The sequence below is a fragment of the Melitaea cinxia genome, chromosome 5, assembly GCF_905220565.1.
Source record: "Melitaea cinxia chromosome 5, ilMelCinx1.1, whole genome shotgun sequence".
NCBI lineage: Eukaryota > Metazoa > Arthropoda > Insecta > Lepidoptera > Nymphalidae > Melitaea > Melitaea cinxia.
The window spans coordinates 13,665,138-13,677,348 of record NC_059398.1 but is presented as its reverse complement, the minus strand read 5'-3'; positions in this window follow the sequence as shown (position 1 = coordinate 13,677,348).

Genomic DNA, 12,211 nt, shown 5'->3' with positions numbered 1-12,211 from the left:
TCATGGTGAGATCAACGCATACGATTACCCGCGCCACAGGTGGCGTATAACATTTTTTGGGACGGCCCATTGCCCGGGTCGGCCTGGCTTAATTCGAGGCTTTTCGATTGACGATTCGCAGTTTATTTTTATTGAAAGGCGTGGGAAAACGGCGATTGCGGACTTGTGATGTTAATGATAAAGTCATTAGGTTTTTATTGCTAGGAAAGCCTTTTTTGTACATTCTTTGTATTTTGATTTTTTTTAAATATTTGTAGATAAAATTAATATTTATTATAAAAATCGAAATGTTTTAATTAATCTTGATACCGTTTGTAATGGTATCAAGACTGAGCAACGATTCTTAACTAAGTCAAAGAAAAGTTCATACCCTGAATCCTTCTTACTACATACTGTCCCAAATTTGTTTCCGTGAATGTAAAAAAGTGTTTTAAATTTAGTAAACGAAAACACAGTAGCAGTCTTACTTGTTAGGTTATAGCAGGAAATATCACCATCAAAATTTGGAGCTTACGTATTGTAAAATAATACCACTACCTTACAGAAGACACATGCTGAAAATATATACAAGTACTGTGGTGAGTAAGGTGGCTAGAGTTCGGCATCACGCTTGTGATGTACTTGCTGTTGTAGGTATTCAGCGGCTACGGTAACCGTAGAGCCGTACCTACGTATGCATCGTAGGGGTGTAAATAAGGAAAATCCACATCTTCTAGACACAGGTCCACCTCGATTAATATGGAGACAAAATATAAGAAAGTAAGGTATGTAGCTCACTAAAGGTCTTTTAGATTACAACACAAAATGTCAAGATTTTAATTAAGAAAAATTGTTTAGTTTCTTTATACCACTTAATGTATAATATGGTAACTATAATTGCTTTTTATGTAGGACAGAAAAGTTAACATGCTTTTGTGTATGATCGATGCCCTCGCTCTTTTAAATTCCACTTCCTAACGTAAGTATACCTAATTCACAGCGGGTAGGGGCTTTAAATAATTATTGTTCGTCTGACAAATTGCCGGCAAAGCCTACGTGTCGTTGGAACAATTTGATACAATTTTCACCGCCTTTCCACGTACGGGCCGACAGATTTGCATATATGCGGGGTGAGCTAATGCAAATATTTTTTTACGTAGCGTTTACATACCCTACCGGGAAAGGAAATGTTCCGGGTGAGCGTTTTAAAAAGATTTAACCTCTTTGTCGGATCATTAAGTGCGAAACTAATTTGCTTACCTTTGAAATGTGCTAGACTTTTATACCGAATAATTACTGTGGGGTAAAAGTCCCCGTAACGTGATATGCAGATTTTTCAAGGGGTTTGTTGATTTTCCCGGAACTTGTTTGTGTGAATTGTTATCAGTATACAATTTTTTTTTTAAATTTAGAATCTTAAAAAGTCTTTGCTCCAGGTAAGTTTTCGTTAAAAAATTTTTTTCAATTTTCACAGTGAGCGAGGGCGTAACTTCTCAGCGATATTGAACATGTGGGAATCGTTGAAATTAAATTTTCTTTGTTTTCCTATTCTCTGGGCTGGCGTTATTAAATTTCCTTGTGTTTTTTAACACAGGCGTATCATTAGATTGAGGGTTTCCGTCAAGAGGAAATTGTGGTGGCGAGGGGAGCAACGCTGAGCACCTAAACATATTGAAAAAAATAAAAATCCCGGCTAGTTAAAACGTACGCCGTGCAATTTGCTCTAATTCGATTTAAATATTTAAAAATATAGTAATTAATATACATACCTTTAAAATTTGCGACAAGTTCAAATTTTTATTAAAAGTGATATAGTTTTATTATTTTGATAATAGTATATATGTGTCTGTCGTGTTATTTTTGTCATCAATAATTAAATCACTTGAAATTATGTCCCACGTCACTAAACCTATGTTAAAAAAAGCTCAATGTTTCAATATAGTCGAATAAGGTACATTAATAAAACATATCGCCATACTAATAACTGTCTATACAGAAAATCCTATACATAGACAAAAAAGATAAAACGCTTTACCGAAGTAGAGCTACATTCCCGTCGACGCGACCATAGAAAGACGTTTGAAGTGGTCTCGCGGCACAAGTATCGCCGCGACGAATTTCGACACTGCCTTTAGGAATTTCAGCTTAAATATACATATTACATTACGTGAAATTGCCCATTTTTTCCACTCTCCACCCTAGCAATTAGGGTAGCTTGTGTATAAATATTGCATAGCCCTCATTAATGTGCGTGTTCGTTTTAGTATCTATATATTTTTACGGTTAGCTTGTCGGCCGGCATCTGTAAGAAACCGCGTCGTGAGATGTAATGAATAATTAAGATGTGTTCAACAAGGAGAATGGCGTTTGTTTTTTTTTTTAAGAATTATAATGGCATTCTACGGCATTAATAAAATTACATATTCGTAGTGATATTCGTTTTTTAAATTTCATTGAAAGAATTACACTAATGAAGATATAATTAGATTTAAATTGTCGTATGATGTATATACAATGACACATACCTTGATCGTTCGGCGATGGCAAACGAGTCCGTAAAGACGCCTGAAACAAAAAAGCAACATTAAAATTATTATTCAAAATATTTTCCATAAATCACATCACTTTTAATTAATTAAAATTTTAAAAGTTCATTACAAAATCACAATTTCGTAACTTCAAAAATTAATTTCGACAAAATTAAAACACGGAGCATTTGAATGATTGAAAGGCCTTCCGAGATTGCATTTCGACAATTAACGCATTAAGATCGGCTTGCCAATAAAGAGCAGCGCTCTTAATTAACTGTCCCTGTTAAAAATTGAGTACAAATTCAAGTAGCAAATCTCTCCCTCACCGGGGGATCTAGTGAATGGCCCGTAATATTTTAGTTTGCTTGAAACAAAAACGCGTCTCGGCCGAGGGTTGAGCTGTCACGTAGACACAATAAGCCTTTTAATTCGATTCGTCAAGACGGACGCTGGAGACAAAGGAGCGGAGTTATCATTCAATGGGGCACTCTTACCTTTTCTTATTACTTCGCTTCGGTTTTCTTTTGAGATGTCGATGGGTATACATGAGATGAAATGTTTATACGAGTACATTATTTTTAAAGAAAAATATAATAAAAATAAAATATGGTAATTACATATAATACAAATAGAATGATAAATAGTCAATTTGTGATAAAAATTAAAACATTTTTATTATTTTTCTCAAAATTTCACTAATTAAGTTTCACCAACATATTTATCGCGAAATTTTGAACTACGTGTTAGACTTTAGGTATCATAGTAATCTTATGCAATTTGGGATTTATATACTTAAGGTAATAAAAAATTTCAAACTATCAATAGTGATATATTGAAAAACTACATATGAAAATCCTTTTACCCTTTAATAATAACATTTTCCACATATTTTTAACACGTTTATTTTGCCTTTTTTTGGGATATCCCAATATATCTTACGACGTATCTTTAGCAAAAATATCGTGTATAGCATTCTCTTAGTGCACTTGATCTCGTGTGTCGCCGTGACCCGACTGCCGATTCGGAGCTAACAGCTTTATTTGTTGTCACCGCTCTTTAAACTACCCTTAAATATATCACTGTACATTGTCGACACTACGTGGGTTTACTTAATTTTAAAATTCCTTGCAACGAGCTCGTTACCCAACTCTGTTATTCCAATAATACAATCTAAGTACTCGTATTTAATGAAATATTCTTTATTTACTTTTTTAACTTGTATGAGAACATTGAAATAATGTTCTACAAAACCTTCTATAATAATTAATGATCCTTTTTGATATAGACATGAGTATAAAATCACGTGACAACACATACGATTTATTTATTTATTTAACAATTTATGTACACTAGGATAGTAAAAGGAAATAGCTCGTATAAACAATGCTGGTACAAAGGCACTACTTATCCCATGATGGAATTTCTTCCAGTAGTCCTGCCACAGGAAACTTATAAAACAGTCGCAAAATTAGTGTGTACATTCGAAACATATAGATAATAAAAATATAATATATAACAAATACATAATTATACAATATATAAATGCACACACACATAATAATGTATACACACGTAGATACAAATAATACGATACTTATACATACACGCATACACATATACGATACATAATATAATACATACGATAATATATTCCAATACGCATAAGGACACTTAATCAAATTGATTTTAGACTAGGATTGATTAAGATAGAATTTTCTCACTCTTTTCTTAAATAGCGATAGTGTTTTGCAATCGCGAATTTCATATAGTAGGGAATTCCGAAGTCTAACGGAATGTACAGTAAAGGAGTAAGAATAAAAATCGGTACGGTGGAAGGGGAATCTGAAGAAGAGAACGTTTAAGAGATCTGCACGGAGAATCATCATCGTTTTTTATTTTATTTGATTAATACTTTTTTTCTTGTCCTTATTATTTTTATAGTTATTTAAAATATGAATTTTCAAATCTGTCATTTGCTAACATTATTATTATCGTACAAATAACCTCAATTCTTTTTAATTCATGTCATGACTTGGTTGATATCACTTATAATAAGAACTGCTAGTTTATTTTAATAAAATAAAGATAATAAAATAAAGATAAAAAATATTGTGTAGAATTTAATTGCAACATTAACAAAATTAGGAATACTATGAAACTATTTTTTTCAAAATATATCACGACTAAACAAAAGGACAAATAGTCATACACGAAAGATACAAAATGAACGAAATGAAATATTGCCTCTGCTATAGTTTTGTCAGACAACGAATAAATAATTTCGAAGCGACGCGTTGATATTACAAAAGCTTATTCGCTAAAAGAGAACACTTTAATTACTGTAATGGCACGAATGTTAATTACAATAGAGATTAACGGGGCGACGACTTCACAAATTAAGATATATGATATATTAGCACTTTGTTTTATCGTATATTGTAATTTTTACATTATTTTTAATATAAGTTGTGGATTTTTACCATATTTTAAAGCTTACTTAAGAAATTTTCAAGAATATAGTTATGAGTATAAATAAAAATAAATGAATGATGTATTCGGATGTTTTAGCATATTATATCATAATTTTGATACAGTTTGTTTATTATTTTTTAATATAAGTTATGGAATTCACCATTCTTTAACATTAAGACAAAATTGAACACATTTGCAAATTGATTATTACATGAATAAAAAAAAAAATATCGAATAGCTATTATTGCTATTATATTACGCGCGCGCTTCAGCCTGTAATATCCCACTACTGGGCATAGTCCTCTTTCCCCATGTAGGAGAAGGATCAGAGCTTAATCCACCACGCTGCTCCAATGCGTGTTGGCGGATATATTTCCTACTATGAGTAACGATCGCTACCAGTTAACAACCGGGACCGACAGCTTAACGTGCTCTCCGAGGCACGATGGGGAGACCCAAAAGGACTGCACAAACACCCAGACCACGACAAATACCTGTATGGCCAATACATATGTTTGTCACGTGTGGGGATCGAACCCGCAACCGCCAGCGGAGTAGAAATAAAAAAAAATGTTACAGCTATACCATTTTAGTATGAAATTATAAAAAAAAAATATTATACATAGATAATAAATTATAATATAGCAATAATATCAAATTTTTATACGTTATTAGTTCTAACTATATTTTATATCAAACTTCTAAGTTTGATATAAAATTTGTGACTTCGTACAAGAAAGTAAAAAAACATTTTATTTTGGTTTTTTTCTTTAAAAATTAAATAAATAAATAAATTATGGCAACAAATTATTAGGGTGACCACAATTAATAATGGCTTTGTATAATATCACATTAATCACGCTGTACTTAAACGGCCGTTAAATCACGCTAATTGCGTTCTCATAACTCTTTTGTTTTTATTTGCAAGCCATTTTTTTGTTAGCGAAGCGTTGCTTTGAATGGGATTCCTTTATTTGTCGTTGCCTGTTTACGACTAGCTTCACAATAAACAAAAAAAAAAAAAAAATTTCAACCGCAATAAAAATTTGAAGATAAACATAAGTGCTAATGAAATATATATTAAACTGTACTGTATATTTGTTTTAGACTATTCTTAACCAATTTAAGTCGACATTGATCGATTAGCAGTTACTTTTCACTTGAGCATAAATTAATAATTATAAATAACAAACAACATTCGATATAAAGAAACAACTTTTTTGGATTTTAAGGCGGTTTATTAGGCTTTTTACATGCTCGACGTTTCGTATACTTTACAGCAACCGTGGTCACGGGAGGACTCAAAAAAAAAAACCTAATCAACCGCGATAAAATCCCAAAAAGATGTTTCATTGTAATGTGTGAAATCAGTGTAAATATTAGAAAACAATATTCCATTTTCAATTAATGTAGTATATGAGCTTAATTCTAAATCCATTCATTACACCATTTAAGTCAACATATATTTTTTAGCTTTTAATATAGTGATAACAAAAAGCTTTCTTTGATCATGCCGCAGGAAGTGGCTGCCTCCGGAGGCATTGTCCACTGGCGTCGATAGCGTGGTCACCCTATTCATTTACTTAATTGTTTTCTTTTACAAAGCACTCACGTTACGACGCGTAGTGATGCTTTGATCTTCAATACAATGTGTAAATGATTCAAGTGAAAATGGCTCTCGTTCAACCAACAATAGAACGGACAGAGGCTAAAATTTGTAAAACATGTAAAAAGTTACAAAGAAAAGATTTCAAATCAATCTTATTTATGTGATGAAATACAATAATTGATTGAAATAACTAAGATCTTAGTACTTATGCAACGCTTCAGCCTGTAATATCCCACTGCTAGGCATAGCTCTCTTGACCCATGTAGGAGAAGGATCAGAGCTTAACCCACTACGCTGCTCCAATGCGGGTGGCGAATATATTCCATACTATGAGTAACGATAACAACTGGGATCGATAGCTTAATGTGCTTTCCGAGGCACGGTGAGGACATCCACAAGGACTAACAACCAGACCGGAATATAATATTTGTATAAACACAAATATCCACTCAGAGCGGGTATCGAACCCGCGACCGTCGGTGTTTAGGCGCCTCCGACACGGCATATGCATCATTTCACCAGAGCGGTCATCAGATTACTTATGCAAGAACTTTGCGATTTTTGAGATGAATGTTATATTTATCCCTATTCCCTTGTGAGAAAGTTAGGTATATATAGTTATATTATTTTTATTAATAGTAGTATACATTAATATATGGGCGTACTTAACTAGTTGTTGTCAGAACATATATATTCATCAGACATACAAAGGTATCATATAGTTCAAATAAGTCTTTTTAACCGACATCAAAAGGAGGAGGTTCACAATTCGATTGTATTTTTTTTTGAACTTTTGACTAGGTGGTCCGATTTTGATTATTTTTTTTTAAACGAAAGGTGGTGCGTGTGATATGGTCCCAATTAATTTAAATTGAGATCTAATAAGTAGTTTTGGAGATATGTCTAGTAATGCGAATTTACTTGCCAATTTTTTTTTTTAATTTTGGTGTTCCTTATTTTAATCGAAAGCTGATCCTTGTCTTGTAGTCTCATTTAAATTTAATCGAGATGTGATAACTACTTTTTGAGTGATCTTTGATAATGCGTATTCGCTTGACCATTTTTCGTTTACCTACATTGTATAACTTGTCGATGTAATTGAAGTTAGTTTTTTTTTTTGTTTGCGAGCATACACATTACAACTGGATGCACTGATTTTCATTATTCTTTTTTCAATGGAAAGCTTGTTGTGTGGTTGCATTTAAATTTGAGAAAGTTCTGATAGACTGATGTTTTTGAGTTTTCTATAATTACAATAATGTGTATGGCACTACACGTGTCGATGTAAATTGAAGTTGTTTTTTTTTTGTTGCCGAGAAAACACAATTATTGGTTTCACCATCATACTTTACTTTATCTTTAGGTCTCACTTTCTACTGTTTCTGATGATTCTGCTTCATATAAAGATAACCTGGACCTAAAAGTTTTAATAAAATGTATTAAATAAATATTAAAAATATCACAATCAAGTACCCGTCCTTCATTAGTAACTCTGTGAAAATCAACAATACTTCTTTATGTTATTGTTACGTGCGTTATATAAGACTCAATAAGTGTAACGGGTTTTAACGTCAAATCTGTATAGCAGAAACGTTATGAAATTCCACGAATGTGTTTCAGAATCCTCTAAAAGCGTATTCATCCACGTACTAACTTGAAGACACGTGACATTTGAACGGGCACAAAACAAAACACAAATTACGTGGCAACATCGTGCTTGTGTGCGGCGGTTTAAGCTGGCTCCATGAATGTGTGCGTGCGCCTGAATTAGACGCGAAACTTTCAAAGTTTTCCCAAATTTCTGCCCCCACGCCCCTCCCTCTCGATCGATACGCGCCGAGCGAGTAGCGCTGCTCGCATCTCCGCTCATGAAAATATCGGACAAGATTCCTCTGCTGCACCACGACGTGTTTGAGGCGATAATTACGCTATCATTTAGTATTATGTGCTGTTTTATATGAACACATTATGATACAAGTTGCCAGTCTATTTAGAGTAGCTGATATTCGTAACAAAGAAGCGCTGGCTTATTTGAGACGGTGAGATGTATACTCGTTCAATGTTTTGTGTTATTTATACGTAATGATCTTAAGACTGCATCTTTTTGTAAAATAAATTTGAAGAACATGCTTTACTTACAATATATTTTACGAATATAATGGATACAGAAATATTACTATATCATTTGTTATTCAAGTTGTTAACAATTTTTTAACCTAAAATCTATTTTTTTGGTATGTTATCTGATTAGTGTTTCTGATGGTTGTAAAATTTTCTGAGCTACTGAATTTGGTATATATAGTATAGTTTTGCATTCATTTGTTTTTATGTATTAAAACAAATGAAAATTATTTCTAAGTATTGTGACGAGATTTTCTCGCAGTGGTCGAGGACACAGCAGTGGGAATAACATAATAGTAACGCGTCGCGACCCATGCCAACTGTCACAGTACAAAACAGGAATGACGTTGAAAATTGGGCGCGCGATAGCTACGGCGTCGTTTGTCATTAATTGAAGGATTTGCGATGATCTTGGAGAGTTTCGAGAGCGAGGCCCAAGGGCGACACTCTTGGGAGATATCGGCTGGTCAATCGCGTTGACAGCGACCCTCCGGCTTCTAGTGGCCATTCGAGGTGGGAAAAACTACCGTCTGACACTACTTAACGAACGGGGCTGAACCGAGAATTTTCTTGAGTGCTTGTTAATGTTTTATGGGCGGAACTTTTTCAATGTAGTGAATAAAATGACGCTTTAAGTGTACCTAAATAATTTAACACGTTTCCCTTGACGAAGTCATCGATTTTTTCTTTTATTTATGATACATTACTTTCGAATGGTCAACGTTCGATAGCTACGAGTATCAAATGCCGTGAAATAAAAATTTAATTCAACTATGGTTATAAAAAGTACAAGCGGCAGGAAGTTTTGTGATTTATAACAATTAATATTTGAAATATTGACAGTATTAAGGGAAATGGCCGACAGCCGACAAATCATGTAAAAACCGCCCCGGAAAGAGGAAGCACTGGCCCGATGCTTCGGGGACTTTATTTGGGAATGGAAAGTTTGAAAAATAAACGACAAGCGAGTGCGGGGAAATGATTTATACGGAGCGGCTAGTGTGCACGAGTTCGATTATCGGAATGATATTTCTCGATATTAAAGTGTTGCCAAGAGGACTGTGGACAATATGACCCGAGGAAGATTTATTGAGCAATTCAATATGACGTCGACGGCCGTTACGATTATTTCATTATATTGTCGGCGCCGTAAAAACTGTTAGCATTTTATTTTATTGCTGGTTCGCGGACGATTTTTATTTCAATATTTTATAGCGCTGTAAAACCGGGCTATGGAGTTTCGTTTTGACAATTCGAGTGCATCACTGTTTTGTGCCATCGGATTTGTTTGACATAGCAGTTGTCACTTATAAACACATTTATTTTTTATGATTATTACTTATATCTGGGTTAAAAGTAAAATTATTTTAAATTTTATCATACACAAATCAAATATTCGTCAAGTTTTAGAAAACTAAAATAAGAAGTTTGATACATACGTATGTGTGTTTGACTTTTTTATATATGTAGAGAGTAAGGGAGATGTTGCAAGATTTGTACGTCTCGACGGTATCGTAAGTTAAACCCTTGTCGAAGTTAAGAAATTTTATAATTCTGAAATGGAAATGTGTACATATTTTTGTATTACTCTTACTAGTGGTTTGACTATATTTTAATATTTTGAATTAATTTTATTTATGATTATAAGTAGGTATTATTAGTTACTAATATTTTTGGTTTATTTTAGTATCTATATTAATTTTACGTAAATATTTACCAGCTTTTTTGTTGGCATACAAATTGTCACAGTACTGTTTTATCAAATTCGCCGTTTCGATTTCCGCTATGTGCAACTATCGCAGTGTAACCCTAGCATTAACAGTCTTTCACGGTGTTGTAAATCCGGACAAGCGGTCTTGGCTTATTGAATAACTGCATGACTCACAGCGGCATGCTCCGCTGAGTCCCCCATACGCTACAAGTAAGCACCTAGAATCTTTAACCTCCCACACCGAAATAGCCTTTATTTCGTAGCTAAATAGTATCAAATTCATATCAAACGTTTTTCGTTTAATTGCAACTATTTTGACTGAATAATATATATGTGGAGTTCGAATCGGAATCTTCTGTTACGCTTCGTGCTTTTCGACTTTTTATTCTTCTAATGCTATTGGCGACATATCCGTGTATGTGTAATTATACGCATTGGGAAGAATAGCCATTAAATGTTATTTAGTTCACGGTTCAAAAGTTTACTATTAATCTATTTAATTTTTGTATTTTCAGAAGTTGTGTAACTGTGAAACTGTGGAGTTACTTTTTACAGTAAACATGATGAGAGTAACGATTTAACAAGTTGTTCTATATTAAAGACGACGAATTCAATTAAGATATTGGATATAATCTCGACGATTTATTAATAAGAATATGAAATAGATACTTGCAGATTACAAACCAAGTTTCAAGTAAATGCTTTGAATTAGAATCCGCTTGGACGAAATTCGGTATCTAGATTACAGACTGAGCTTAAAGCGAGTCGAGCAGCGCCCGTATACAGATAGCAAATTCTGAAGTAGAGCAGAGATTGTTACATAATGCGAAATCAACTCACGATTCTCTCATTGTCGAGTTGTGGCGACTTATCACTGCATTCAGCCGAGTGAAACTTATCCGCTATGTGAATGGCTCAACAGTTTTGAATTTGTAAAGAGTGGACGTGCGTCGCATGCATACGGTCAGGCTTTATCTTTCTCTCTTGCTGAAGTTTTCGTTTGCATGCATGAATAGTGGGAAACGAACGGTGCATGTACGTGTGCTTTGAACTACATTGTTGATGTGAAAGCTTGTTTAATTGTTACACAAATATTATATTGATAATGTAAACATATGTAATATAATTACTAAGTACTAAGTATACACAGTGTACTATTAAAAAATTACCACAACCTATTAAATATAAATTCTCCACGAAATTGTTTTTTTAGCTATTGTAGACATTGTTATTGATTAAGAGCCTAAAAAGTGTGTCCTAGTGAAGTATATACATCATTGAAGATAACTCAAAGTGCTCTTTTTAGGTCTGAATAAAATTTAAATGGGACAATATAACAAGCAACAGCATTCGTTTAAAAAAATATCAAAATTAATCCAACTAATAAAAAGTTAAGAGGTATTAATACAATAGTAATACGACGGTTGACGAAAAAATAGTCAAACAAATACGTATTAGAGATAGCTTAAAAAGTACTCGTCAAATTTCGATTAAATTAAAATGGAACTACATGACAAGCACACCTTTCGATTAAAATAAAAAAACATTAAATCATTGAAATCGGTCCATTCAGTAAAAAGTTATGTGGTAACAAAAATACAGTCGGATTGAGAATCTCCTATTTTTTTAAATCAGTTAAAATAATTTACAGCTATATCAACAATTATATTTTTGATATTTCGACCAGTTTAAAATTAGTACAAAATTGTTGAAAAAATTTATGACAATTTTGCGTTTTTATTATTTAAACTAAAAATTATATTGCCTTCTTAAAATGAAAGAAAAAAA